The sequence below is a fragment of the Lissotriton vulgaris genome, chromosome 6 (genome assembly GCF_964263255.1).
Source record: "Lissotriton vulgaris chromosome 6, aLisVul1.2, whole genome shotgun sequence".
NCBI lineage: Eukaryota > Metazoa > Chordata > Amphibia > Caudata > Salamandridae > Lissotriton > Lissotriton vulgaris.
The window spans coordinates 1860795909-1860810862 of record NC_141694.1 but is presented as its reverse complement, the minus strand read 5'-3'; the positions used below and the strand labels follow the sequence as shown (position 1 = coordinate 1860810862).

At 41.2% G+C, this 14954-nt stretch overlaps 1 protein-coding gene and 1 long non-coding RNA gene across 8 annotated transcripts in view; one reads left to right on the top strand and one right to left on the bottom strand.

Annotated features, from left to right (window-relative positions):
- The window catches only part of LOC147709671 (uncharacterized), a 478515-nt gene that overhangs the window by 239433 nt on the left and 224128 nt on the right, over positions 1 to 14954 (top strand). The gene's annotated exons all lie outside the window — the stretch shown is intronic.
- LOC147709672 (uncharacterized) lies at positions 7384 to 8505 on the bottom strand. Its single transcript, XR_015296714.1, has 5 exons — positions 8438 to 8505; positions 8242 to 8347; positions 8081 to 8160; positions 7906 to 7990; positions 7384 to 7558 (listed from the first exon to the last, which is right to left on the bottom strand). It is a non-coding gene; the product is annotated as an uncharacterized LOC147709672 (long non-coding RNA).

The window sequence follows — 14954 nt, the reverse complement described above, 5'->3', positions numbered from 1 at the left end:
GTGCACTTACAAAACACACATCAACATACTTGAATATTACTCTACTGATTCACCACAGCGTCTTCCCTGAGTTTGAAAAATAAAAGCATTCTATTCCATATCATCTTGCATTATGCAAAGACAGTGCCAGCAGTGTAGTTATGATTCACTCACACTTTCCACAAAAAAACATAATTGCTGCCCATACGTCTGGGCTACTTGGTTGAATAGGCATCAAATTTGGCACTCACTTTCTGTAGCCAGCTAAGGTCCGACATGTCAAATTTCATGTAAATCTGTGAATAGAAAAAAAGATTAAGGTGACAGTGAGTCAAAGAATATGTGCTTTCCCTTTAGGGCTCCCATAGGAAATGTTGCTCTCTACTAAAGCAAGAACATCTGAACAGATATGCCCCTTGAATGTATGCCTTTGTTATTTTAGTAAATAATTTCAGTAGTGTTTTAGCAACTGACATTTTAAAAAGGTGTCAGTAGGCTTGAAATGGTTTGAAATACTATGGGGCGGATCTACAAAGAAGTGCTGCAGCGTGGCACTGCAAGGCCTTTGGCTGTGCCACGCTGCGGCACTTTGGAGCACAGGGATGCAACATATTTACAAGAATATGTTGCATCGCTGTGCTTCCCGCAGGCACCCTTGCACCTTCAAGGAGGCACCTTCCTGCACAAAAACAATCACTACAAGCATTTTCCTCTTTCAGTGTGTGCTGTAGAATGCAGAATGCATTAAAAGGGGAAAAAACTAGGAGAAATTAAAACATTTCTCTCACCGTTTTGCCTCGCTACGCCACCTCTAGGGTGGCGTAGCACTCAGGTTTGTGGAGATGTGTCTTGTTTCATGGGTGTAGAGTTGGAACACCCACAGAAACACCCATGGAACGTCCCTTCAATGCAAAGTGCTGTGTGTGAAGGGGCCATTTTACAAGTAGAGAAAAAGTCACGCAGGGTGGCTTTTCCTGTTCTTGTAAACATAGAGGAGCCCCCTGCACCACTAGTATTTCATAAAAAGGCACGTACTGGTGGCGCAGGGGGTCTGTAAATCTCCCCCTATGTATTGGACACTGAATTGAAAAAATCATTTCTATCAATCAGATTTGGACTTTTTGCGAAATGTGACTGCCTCTGAGTCAATTAATTTTGCGTGAAAATTAAATAATCACAATTTTGTTAAAAAAAAGGCCAAAAATTGGTGCTGTGTAAAAACTATTTCCAAAGCAATGGGAGGGGACTGTGAGAACCGCCAGACCCCAGTGGAGTTTTCAAGGCTCGCAAATACATCCACAATGGGTACACAATCAGAAAAAAAACGTAGTTCAGTACATTAAATTGTGATTTTCATGAAAATGGCAATCAAGAGCGGCCACTTTGTATGAAAAAAAAATACAATTTTTTGTAAAAAATATATCACAATTTTCATAACAATGATGTTTTGTTCTAAAAACGAAATGTGTGAATGAGACAAGACCCTGGGAGGATGCACAGGTAGGTGCTGCAGGTCTGACCTAAGATCAAACCCTTCGGGCACCTCCCACTGGACTCAATCAAAACCCAGCGCTGAATGGGTAGATGGCAGGCAAATTAAGTGCATGATAAGATAGAAAGTTACACAAAAAACCACAGTTGAAGTATGGTTATGTTTCACAGGATACAACATCTTGAAACCACTTTAATTTGCCAGTTATGCTATGCAAGGCACGCAACATGAGCCGTACCATTTTTCTTTCTGTGACTTTGGTAGGCAGCTTTTAATCATACAGCATTAGCAAATGCTAAACGTAGTATGGCAAGTGTGGCACAAGTTACAAAGTGCTTTGCCTGTATTCAGAATATAGGGCCATATGTCCGAACTCCTTTTCCCATTGAGAGAGAATGGGTAAAACCCTTTGATGCATCTGGCCTTTTGTTCTCAGATAGGGTTGTCACCTGGCTGGTTGTCATAGATGATCCAAAGCCGGTATTTTTCACCTTTATCTGTACATTGGTGGAACAGCAAATATGAATAGAAAGCACTTTTTTTTTACCCCAAAATACGTTATTGATTTTCACAGGGTATACGGAAAGCATTTAGTAGGGTAAGCAAGTGTCTCCAAGGTGCATACATAGCGTGAGGGTATGTATGGATAACATGAGCCTAACCCAGGTGACCAATGGTAAAAGAAACAAGGACAGGCAAAGGAAGGGAAAAAGGAATGGAAAGAGAAGAGAGGGAGGAGCTACGGCTAGGCGAGCTGTAACATCGCTTTTGCATATCTATGCATATGTTGGCACAAAGGCGCCCGATATTGGCAACTTACATAATATGACATTCTAGTACCGGTAACAATGAACATTTCACTTAAATAGAATTATTCAGATGGAACGACAGTAAGGTCACTGGATATGATTCCTTGGTGAGAGCTTTGTTCATGGAGGTGCGTAAGAGTCTAGAAAGGCGTCTAAAGAGTTCCACAGCGTCCTGGATGATGGTTTCCATGGAGAGCTTCGTAATGCTATGTTGTCTGCCTCTCTGAGGTGGATGATCCATCTTATCCAGCTCTTGTACAAAGTCTTACTCGTGTCCTTCCAGTTGGCAAGGACCATTTTCACTGCCGAGGTTAGTAACAGGTCAAGTAGATCTTTGTCAGAATCATTTCTTAATTTTGTGCTTATACTGACCAAAGGCAAGTTGAAGGAGTTTCTGACCATAGAACTTTTAAACACAACATTTATGAAGACGAAGATTTTGTACCAAAAAATTTAAGTAAAGTACATTGAAAGATAAGGTGGGCTAGGTCCCCCGTTTTCTGATTACTGTTCCATCATTTTGCATTGTTTCAGAGCCCTAATGCAAATAAACAGGCAGGGGTCAAAATGTCCTGTGTAGTAGCCAGTATTTGGTTTGGGAGAGAACAGTGGAGATCTTATTTCATGAGACAGATTTCCATAGTGAGGGCCATTCCTGTTCCTTTGCTGGTTCTAGAGGTAGTTGCCCCCAAAATGCTATAACCTTATCATTAAGTTTAGAAGATTTTGGGCGGAGGAGTTTGTATATCTGCGAGACCTGGTGGCCTAGTTGGGTAATGTTTGTCACAAATAAGGAGATTGATGGTTGGGTGGTGGATAATTTGGATTTTGTAAGGGACGATCTAATTGTTAAGAGGTTGTAGAATTCAATGTCAGCTAGGCCATACGTTACTTGAAGGTCTGACAATGTATTTGGGTATGTGGTGTTTTCTAGTTGATAAGGGAAGAGGATTCCTTTATTAATCCATGTTCTAGAGGTAGGCTTTTGCCTTTGTATCTTATCTTGCTATTGGCCCGGAGTGATTCCAATTTAGACCCTTTATTACTATTCTCCAGCTTTTTATCAACCCTAAGTAGTGCAATTTTAGTGTTTTTAAAAATGGACTTGGAGGTAGGTGGGTATAGTCTATTTGTTGTTAGAAGAGCAAGGGGGTTTAGGTTATTGAGAATGGCCCTCTCTACCTCTAGCCATGCCAGGATGTAGCCGGTAGGTGGTGTGATCCAGTATGAGCCTTGTTCCGCCAGGAAAGCCAGCAGGTATAGTCTGAAATCCGCTAAGTTCACCCCTCCTAATGTTTTATCTAGTCTTAACTTTTTGATACTGATCCTTGCTTTTTTCCCCACACCAAAGGAAGTTAGAGATGAGGATACCTAGTTTGCAGTGGAAGTCGTCTGTAAGGAGGAGCAGGAGCATACTGTTGAGGTAGTTAACCATCAGGATGATCATCATTTCAATAGTCTTGATTCTGCCCCACCACGTAATGAATTTTGGCGACCAAGAATCCAAAAGCTTCTTTATTTTCCGTAGTAATGTTTTCTCATTCTGGTGTAGGGTATCTATCATGTTGCTACCAAATTCGAAGCCTAAGTATTTGATGTAGCCATTTTAGCCCAGACTCTCCCAGGATATCCCTCGTACTGCGGATGTTTAATGGATTGAGTTCGGATTTCTCTCTGTTGAGTTTGTACCCTGAGAAGTTGGACTATCTAGTTATTGTTCCATCAGGGCAGCAATTGATGCCCTCGTTGTTCTGTTACAATTAGTATGTCGTCTGCATAAGCGACTAGTTTTATTTGGGCGCCATTGATATCCACCACCTTAATGTTAACTTTCAAATTGATGTCCCTGATTAGGGGTTCCACAGCTAGTAAAAATAAGGATGGAGATAGTGGCCATCCCTGTATAGTACCTTGATGTAACGTGAATGGGTCGGAGAGCGAGCCATTAACGACAATACGAGCTGATGGGTTTCCATAAAGGGCCATACCCATACATAAGTAGTCCTCACCTAGATTGAAAGATTGCATGTAGCGTTCCAAGAAAGCCCAGGAAACCCTATCAAAGGCCTGCTTGGTGTCTAGGGTGATAGCTACTGCCAGTTCAGCCTTAACGGTGGCATGCTCTATGATGTGGCACAGCAGGCTGGTGTAATCGTTAGACATGTGAGTGGATAGGAAGCCTACTTGGGAGTTACTTATTAGTTTTAGTAGGGCAGAGTTGAGTCTGACCACTAAGATCTTAGCGTATATTTTGCAGCCGACGTTAATCGGTGATATAGGACTATAGTTTTTCGGTCAGAGTTGGTCCTTCCCCTCCTTCGGAATGACTATTATTTTAGCTTCCGACATAGTGTTTTGGCGTGGTCCCTGTGATGCTGTGTGAATAAAAACTTGTTTCATGGTTGGTTTTAGTTGGTCTAAGAAGATTCTATAGAAAGAGGCTGTAAACCCGCCTGGGCCAGGGGCTTTGTTGTCTTTTAGGGATTTGACTGCCATTTCAATCTCTGCGTAGTTAATTTCCTGTCCTAGCCTAGCTTTCTCTTCTATGTTTAGTAGTGGCAAGTTGAGTTTTTCGAGGTATTTGGTAGGATCTTCTAAGTTATTATAAAGTTCCTGATAGAATTCTTTGAAGGTCCTAAGGATGTCTTTGTGTTTGGTGTGGGTTTTATTGTTAGAGTCTTTAATGGATGAGATGACATACTGGTTCCGTTTGTGTTTGAGATAGGAAGCAAGCAGTTTCCCTGCTTTGTTAGCTTTGCATAGGTTAAGAGCTTTATATTTATTAATCCTCCTTCAGCTATGGTCCTGATTATTCTAGCACCATTAACAGCTTCCCGACCGAGTTTCATTATAGTACAGGCTGGTACCTGCATTCGGCGCTCGGCACGCTGTCAGACGCTCTGTAAATCACAGGGCATCTCTACTTTGGAGGACGCTTCTTCAGTGCCGGGCTGTCTTTGGTGAGCGAGCTCTCTATTAATCGCCATTACTGTTGCGGCTGCTGGGCGCAGTCCTTCCCTCGCCTCACACTCAAGCACTCGAGCACCCCAGTCCCCCACCAAAATGAGCTACTAGGCTTAGCGTGCCTTAATGCTCCTTATGGTTGCTGCTGGTGGTGTTTTTGTTGGTGCTGTGGCAAGCCATTCGAATGCGCTTTTCCTTGGTTCCAGCTGTGTAACGCTGTGTCGCCGCCATTTTGTTCTCTGCATTTCTCTCCTTCCTCCTGGACATAAGTTTGATTTCTTCTCTTCTTGGACACCAGTGGTCGTCGTGGTGTCAATCACATTGACAGTGATCTTCCCGGTGGCCAAATCATCGATTGCTGTGTCCCTGGAGTTTGTGTTCTCGTTGGTGATCTGTGTTCTTTTCTCCGATCTGACGGAGCAGCGAGATAAGGCAGCCATTAGCTCTGCCATCCAAGCCACACCCCAGAAAGGACTTTTAAGTGTCCTTTTGAGATCCTCTAGTGATACCCGACAAAGAAAGTTAATAAAGATTAAAAAGTCATGTTACAAGTGAATTTATATGACTTTACTTACATTTCTCTTTAATATTACTTTAGTCCGTTACAGACTCTTCCACAACAAATGCTCCTTCTTTTTCTCTTGGAACAGTGGCAACCCTACTTTCAAGATAGGTTCTGGTATTAATATCATGCCTTAAATACATGGACGTCATTTAGGGATCGCCAGGGATGAATCTGAAAATCATAATACATTCATCAATCGATCACCCTCCTGAAATGATTATGTGTGAACTAGCTGAATTAGGCCAGGTTCATCCTTTTACTAAATGTGTCCCATTGTGGAAAGTCTAGAGATTGAGTCAATATTATAAACATCATTAATGTCTAAGTATACAGAGAACTTTTAATCATGACTTAATAATCAAATACTCTTACGGCTGTCACATTATGCCTGTAGCTTAAGGGCAAAGGTTTCTCCAAAAGAGGGTGAAAGATTTGAACTTTAACTACAAGTTTCTTTTATTTCATTTGTAGATTATATCAATGCCAGCACTAGCATTTCTTTGGCTCTAGGGGGAGTCAAAACAATGAAGTATGGGCAAGTATTGGCTAGCTGGCTTGCAAGCAGCAGCCCAACTTTAGAAACAAAAGTATTTCACTGACTCTTGATTGAAAATTCACTGCAAGGAACATAAGGCATTTTTGTTGTCCCCAGGCAAAGATGTTTAGCAAACATAACATGCAAACATTTATTTTCTGACGGATTTGAGAGTAGGTCGGAGTTGTTTTCCTTTTTCCTGCAATGATTGAACTTCATCACAAGTACCACTTCTTTACCTTTCTTGTAGACAGCTTTAGACCGGGGCTTACTTACATTTTTGTTGGGGTTGCATTACTTTTATGAAACAGCCCTGATGGAAAAGATAATTCAGGATTTACTGAGCCAAGCAAAGCACGATTTGCGTGGCATACTAAAAGAAAATAGTAACGCAGTGCATAGCGCTGATGTGCATTACCTTGTATCGGAGAGGCTTTCCTTGGGTGGGGCATGGGGGTTCCCTGCATCTACCCTTGTATTTTGATGCAAAACCAGATTTAATAAAGTCAGTAAAACTGCCCTAGCAAGAAAATGGTGCAGCTAGCAAAACTTGGCATAATGAGGAAAAATATACTAATATTTCCATGTTTCTTCCTCTTTGCATTTGTGCTTCACCTTTGCAGCACACATACAAAGAGGAATATGCTTCTAAGGATTGCTTTTGTACAGGAAGGTATCTCTAAAAAAATAACAAGATTCCCCCATGGTCTACTCTTAGTCTTTTTTTGGCATTGCTCTCAAAATTTTAGCAGTCAACTTTTAGTTTGGTACAGGAAACGACAATGTTTTTTCTTTCATTAAATATCTTTTATTTCTTTTTTGAGTGATTTTATCAAAATTATTTAAAACAACTTTTTTTTTATTTTAAGTCCTTTTTTTTAATATAGTGAACATCAATTAATTAGCATTGGTTTAAATCCAAGTGGTTTTAAAAGTGCAAAAATGAATGACATGATTTGTACAAAATATAATAATAACTTTCCAAATTAAGTGAAAACAACAACAATTACCCTATTGCACACACTACATACACACCACACATACCATACCACAATCTTACTCGCTCTAAAACAGTTTCCAAGTTTGAGGTAACACAGATCGTATATGTTAGTATCACGCCAGGTCTACGCGCGTTTCGGTGGATTCGGACCACCTTCCTCAGGACCAGCTTAGAAATAGTTTTAGTCTTCCCTCATTACGAGTGTGCAGGGTATCTGAAATTAAAAGACACACTGTAGTTTACCTGTAACCAAACCTTAATACAAGGATATATCTCTTATTACATATTTTAACAGTCTTTGTAAAAGTCAAAGTGACATTAACCTAGAAATATCTAGTTGCGCAGAAGAAAAATGGCACCACTCAAGAGAAAGGTCCAGTTATTCTGGGGGTAGGGCCTTTTAATTTACAAGAATGAAGACATACTCTAATTTTTGTACCATATCCAGATTCTCTATAGGTGTCTTACCCTATACACTGGGAGTTTCATGATGATTGTTACACGTAATAGTTCAAGTTCAGGATGTTATTTTCTATGGTTTTAGTTTTTTCTTCTTCTCACCTTTATTAGAATGACAGCAGATCAATGTATGGTCTTTTTCAGATACTATTGGTGGCAATCATTGTTGGGAATATATCCATATCACCTAAACAAAAAAGTCTATGGTTTACGTGTCTGGAATTAATTCCAATTACATATCAGGTGTTAGCATATGTATGGGAAGGATTGTTCTTACCACTAATCTTTCATCGGGAAGCCTGGTTGGGAATGCTTCATTTCGATTTATCTGTTCGATGGATTCTTCTAATCTTTGTTCTAGATAGAATTAATTATATAGTTGTATCACTTGTTTTCTAATACTTTCAGTCATACCAAATAGCCTTATTCAAGTCTTACCACAATTATTCTGTCAAGTACGTTGTTAGGGGGCCTGTTCTTTTCTCAGTGCTGGAGAGGCGCAGATTGAGGTGCCTTTATTTTTATAATTCTTTTATTGTTTGTCCTAAAGATAATAATGAATAGTTGGTTTCTTTTTTTTCCCTTACTGAATTAAAAAATAAAATAAAAGGTTTAATCAGTTTAAGTAACCAACCTTGGTAAGGCTTTGTAGCAGGGCTAGCCTTGAGTTTTCTTCCATCCGATCGGACTTTTTCCTAAGCGTCACTCTCAGAGTTTGTTGTCGTGTCTAGGTGAAAAAAGTAGGCTTCGTCATATTCATGATTTATGTATTCGCCTTTAAGAACTAGCCAGTGTGCGTATTTTCGCCCTTCTCTCTTTTAAATAGCTCTAGATGGAAAGCCGAGTGCATAGTATTTGTTTTTAGTGTCACCTGTATCTTCTAAATAGCCGGTGTCAGAACACTGCCTAATGGTCTCTAGCTAGCGTTGTCAAAGCTGTCAATCAGGCGCGCAGAAGGTTGTTTAGTTTAAAATAGGCTCTGCTCCTGATGGATACATATGCATATTCAATCGAGTGCCTGGTATTTACTTTTAAGATCTCTCGCATGGTTTACTATAGTGGGTGACTATCTACTACCTCATTTGATTGGCAAATGGTATCACTACGTTTTTACATAATTCCAAACGCGCCGGGGGTTATTTGGTTTCAGTTATGCGTGTCTCTTCATTGTCTACGTGGTGTTTCCTTTTTAATATTGCACACGTATCGAGGGTTATTTAATTAAGGTTACGCGCGTCTCTTCATCGCCTCCCAATTCATTTTCCCTTTTATTTATGATGGTTATTTAATTTACAGACAACCATGCAAGTGGGCTCCAAGGTAGTTAAATGTTATTCAAGCCCAGTTTTTAAATACCCCATAGGTTCCCGACGCTTACCTGTTCACGGTGTAACATCCAGTGTCTACGTTCCTCCTGATTGGTCTCTCCTTTCCCGAAACTGTCACCGGTAGTTTCGGTAAGATCTTTAAATAGTGTACACAACCTCCCGCCATGGACTTTTTTCGTAATTTACCGCACCAGAAGAAGTTGTCTTAATTTCCGGTCCAATTTTAGGCGCCATGTTGGAACGGGATAAAATTATTTATTTCTGTTGCTGTTCGTGATTACTCAAATTTTATATATTTACCGACCACAAAGTTAGATTTTAGCGATCTTACTATTGAGACCTAACTTGTTGTTTTTTAAAAAAAAGGGAGTTGTGATACTATATGGCTAATATGTAAAGTCCTATTTCGGGTTGCTTCTCCAATCTCCTGCGGACGCCATCTTCGTGTGGGATATATGGTTTCTCGATAAATAAGGATATAGTATCCTATATTATATTATCAGCACTATTATTATATAATATAATATAATACAAAATCAAAATTAGTTGGTATCATAGTGTTAAGATACTACCCAGTTAGAATTGTACTGTTTGAATTGTACTGTCCAATTGCAAAGATTTAATATTGGATGGTGTTTTTCTGATTTTGCACTGTCCCATTTAAATTGTGCTGCGTACTAAGGCCACTAGGATTTCTAGAAGGCGATGTTGGTGTTATTCTGATTCTGCACTGTCCCATTTAAATTGTGCTACATACTTAGGCCATTAGGATTTCTAGAAGGCGTGGTAGCAAGGAAAGCTTAGTAATACCTGACCTTGATCTGTAGATCGTCCTGCTGCTGCAGATGGGGTATGACAATTTATGTATGCTTGGTGACAAACCAAGCAATATTTTCATTCAAGCCTCTACGAATGCTGTCAAACTGAAATATCCAGAAACTCTCACGTTTTTTTCGGGTCTGTTCCATAATTTGACCTGGTCTATGTTGGACTTTCTCTAAGATACACCAACGGAGTTCACTTTCATTGTGGTTCAAATCTATGCAGTGTTGCACCAATGGTGCTGACATTTTCTTCATTCTAACTGCAGACTTGTGTTCACTAAATCTTGTGCGAAATTCCCTACCTGTTTCTCCTATATAGGCCAGGTCGCATGGGCACAGGATTGTATATATAACATTACTACTCCTACAATTTGTTAGTGATCTCAGAGTTACTTCAAAGTTGTTATAGTTAATTGATTCGGTAGTAATAGCAGCTTCACACGCATGACAGGACCCGCATCTGTGGTTGCCTAATACTGGGCTTTGTCCTGACAATGATGTCTGTATATTTCCTATTTTCTGTTTACTCCTAGTGTGGACCAGCCGGTCTCTTAGGTTTTTATTCCTTCTATAAGCCACGAGGGGTTTGGATCCAAAGTTCTCACTCTCTTCTGTTTCCAATATATTCCAATTTTTATTGATTATATTTTTGATTTTATAGTTCAATGGGGAATGATTGATAACACAAGTGATGCGATCTTCAGGTTTCCTTTTTGTGCCAGTAAGTAAAGAGTCCCTGTCATAATACTTTGCTCTTTTAAAAGCTTGCCGGATCATGCGATGGGGATAACCTCTTTTAAGCAGGTATCTCTTCCTTCACAAAAACAATCCTACCTAAAATACAGGCAGTATTACCCTCCTATACCACTCGCACCGTTGCACTATGGTGCAGGGGTGTCGACATTGGCTCTGATGAGCCAACAGTGTGCCAGTACAGGGACAGAGCTGAACCGCTCTGAATCTTTGTAAATATGGCACAGTTCAGCGCTCTCCCTTTCACACAAAGAAGCAAAGCATCTCCACTTGCTGCCTTGTTTGATTGATAAGTAAATCTGGCCACAAGCTCATTTATTCCAATATTTTGCATGAATGACATTTCGCTGCTCCTGAGCGTAGTGTCAGCGACAACGATGACCGACCAACTAACGATCTTGTCAAGGATCCCCCTCGAGAGAGGAGGTAGTTCGTCCACAGGAGCAAAGATGAATGTCCCACACACTTCCTGACAACAACTACCACAGCGAGAAGGTATAACTTCGCTAACAGGCAGCTGCTACCAAAAAGTGTGGGGGGAATTTTCCCAGGGAGTATACCACTCTCCCCCAATAAGGTGGCGTAGCTGCCGTCTTGATGGCAGGAGACTGGAAAATAAATAGACAACAATACTAACCTCACCAGTACTTTACAAGGCTGATACACAAGTGTTCAACATAACATTCCACTTACCACATAGGTGAGTATCAGGGCTTTAAGCTAGAAGTCCAGGCAAGAACCAGGAGATACAGCAGAGAATCTGGAGGACAACTAGCAAGGATATCTCCAAGGTAGAATGCACCAATGCCCGTTCTACTCATAAACTTAAGACAGAGCAGGACTGGGCGCCACAAGTGCAGCTGATGACAATAGTATCACTTATAAAGCTAAAGACAAAGTGATACAGATATTCCCACTGCAGCGCATAAACTTAAGACAGCGTGGAGCGAGTGACAAACATATAACACAGACAATTCCTTCCTCCGACTCATAAACTTAAGACAAAGTGGAGAAAGGAAACAAACAACATGAAACGCGGACAATAGACACACCCCGTCTGAATAGGTACTGAAGATCAGAACGGAGTGGGCGTAACCACAACAAGACGTGATAGCCAAAATACGCTCCACTCGTAAGCTAAGGACGGAGTGAAGCGCAAATCACAAACATACACAAAACCTCCTCGATCACAAAATGACCGCGGAGTCAACATACTGAGAAGGATTTGCCCGCTAGAACATTGACACTACAGAGGAGAGAAGGGCAGGCGGGGTATCCAGGCGGAAGGGGACGCAGGGCACCGGGGAAGGGTGTGCCGAGACGAGAAAGGGCAAAGGAACAGGGCGGAAGGCAAAACAACAGGCAGGACACAAATCCGAAACAGAGAAATACTGTGACCCAAAGGTGGAAATGTCAGGAACTGGAAAGGAGCACAAACGGGAACAAGAGAATTCAGCAGGAGCTCTGAACACTACGGGAACCTCACGGAGCAGAACGCTGAGTAGAGGGGGCGTGGTCACTAACCGAACAGTAAGCCAAGCACTGATTCGTGGGTGAGATTCCTCTTTAACCTGCCTAGGGAGCGTCACAAAACTCCATACCATACACAGTAAGAGGCTTTAGGGAAAGGAGCAAAAGTCTTGCAGGAACACAAGAGGGTTTCTATACTTGCGCATTCTACGCCCTGTGGAATTCATATTGAACACTTATGATTGGGGTCTAATTCGACCACCCCTAACAGTTCTCCCCCTCAAAACCACCCTCCCGGGGCCGGGACCAGGTTTCCTTGGATGTAGTCTATGGAACCTCCTGATCAATCTAGGAGCATGTACATCTTCAGCGGGTTCCCAAGTTCTGTCTTCTGGGGGATATCCTACCCAATCTATAAGGTATTGGAGTTTGCCTCTATACCTTCTAGAGTCTAGGATCTGTTGTACCTCAAACTCTTCTTTGCCTTCGATCACTACAGGAGGAGGTGGTGGTTCAGGGGTCAAAGGGGGAAGGTCTTTCTTAAGAAGGGAACAATGAAACACAGGATGAATTCTGATGTGTGGAGGTAACTGCAATTTGAGAGTCACTGGGGTTATGACTTTCAGAATGGGATAGGGACCTATGAAGCGAGGCTGTAATTTCTTGGACCCGGGGAGTCTGAGATTCTTGGTGGATAACCATACTTTTTCACCTACAGTGTACTGAGGTTCCTCCCTGCGGTGTTTATCTGCTTAATATTTCATAGTTTCTTTGGCTTTGCTCAGTTCTTGAATAGCCTTTTCCCAAACAACCTTTAAGTGTTGATGATGCTCCTTTAGTGCAGGTATTTTGTCTAGATCAGTAGGGAAGGGAATAGGAAGGAACCCAGGATGTTGACCATGATTGAAGTAAAAAGGGGACACTCCTATGGCTGAATGTGTTGAATTATTATAAGCAGATTCTGCCAAAGGTAATGCTTCCAACCAAGTGGAGGAGAAATTGGTCAATAAGCAACGCAAATACTGTTCTAGTGTTTGATTGGTCCTTTCTGTTTGACCATCCGTTTGAGGATGGTATGCAGTGGACAATCTATGATCCATTTGTAACACTGAACAGACTCCTCTCCAGAATTTGGAAACAAATTGAGGACCCCTATCAGAAAAGATTACTGCTGGAGTACCATGTAGACGTATTACCTGCTCTAGGAAAATGTGTACCAATTCTTGTGCTGTTGGAATATTTTTAAGTGGAACAAAATGAGCCATTTTGGACAGCATGTCCACCACTACTAGTATGGTGTTGTACCCTTTAGTATTTGGCAGTTCAGTGATAAAATCCATACTAATGGTATGCCATGGTTTGGGAGGAGCTGGTATGATCTTCAATAACCCTGTGGGGGCGCAATGTGAAGACTTTTGCCTAGCACATACAGAACAGGCTTTCACAAAATTTGTTGTGTCTTTAATGATAGTATCCCACCAAAACCATCTCTGACAGAGACTAACTGTCTTTGCTACTCCAGGATGTCCGGCGAGTACACTATTGTGACACCAGTTTAATACCTGAGCATGTAAGGGGGGACAAGGTATGTACAAGCGGTTGTCATGAAACAATAGCTCTTCTTTGACAGTATGCAACGGATTCTTTATCCATTCTTGGTTGTCTAATGCGGCATACTGTACTCTTAGTATATCCAAAAATGAATGAACAGGATGTTCTTCAGCACAGATGATTTTATGTTCTGGAATGATAGGAAGTGTGCTGTTCGGGTTTTCCATGCTAGAGTTGTTAATTCTAGAGAGAGCATCAGCTTTGCCATGTTGGGCAGCAGGTCTATATGTGATTATGAAATCATATTCACTAAAGAAGGATACCCAACGCATCTGTCTTGGGGTCAGAGCTTTAGCGGATTTAAAGAACTGTAGATTCCAATGGTCAGAAAATATAGTGATCACATGTGGAGATCCCAATAAATAGTGTCTCCATTCCTGAAAGGATAGTTTAATTGCAAGGAGTTCTCGTTCGCCTATTGTGTAATTTTGTTCGGCAGGGAGTAGCGTCTTAGAAAAGTAGTCCACCGGATGCAATTGTCCGGTTACTGAATCTCTCTGTGACAAGACCACACCAACAGCTGCTTGTGAAGCATCGGCTTCCCAAAAAAATGGCAAGGTGTTATCCGCATGCCGAATAATGGGGGCAGACATAAATTTCTTTTTGAGATTGCAAAACGCCTCTTCTGCTTCTTCGTTCCAAATGAACTTGCTTCCTTTCTTGAGTAACTTGGTTATAGGAAGAATGGTTTCTGAAAAATGATCTATGAATCTCCTATAGAAGTTGGAAAATCCTAGAAAGGACTGTACTTCCTTGACCGTGGTAGGGCTAGGCCAATCCATCAATGCCTTTGTCTTCTTAGGGTCCATAAGTATCCCTTTAGGAGAAATCAAATACCCCAAAAAATCAATGGTATCCGTCTGAAAGGTGGTTTTATCCAATTTGGCAAACAAGTTATTTTCTTGTAATTTCTGCGACACCCTTTTAACATGTACCACATGTTCTTCTTCTGTTTGAGAGAATATTAAAATGTCATCAATATATACGATGACAAACACATCAAGGTATTCTCGAAGCACTTCATTGATGAAGTATTGAAAGGCTGCAGGCGCGTTGCATAACCCAAAGGGCATCACGCAATATTCATACAACCCGAATTTTGTGCGAAACGCCGTCTTCCATTCGTCGCCTTCTTTAATCCGGATGAGATGATAGGCTCCTCTTA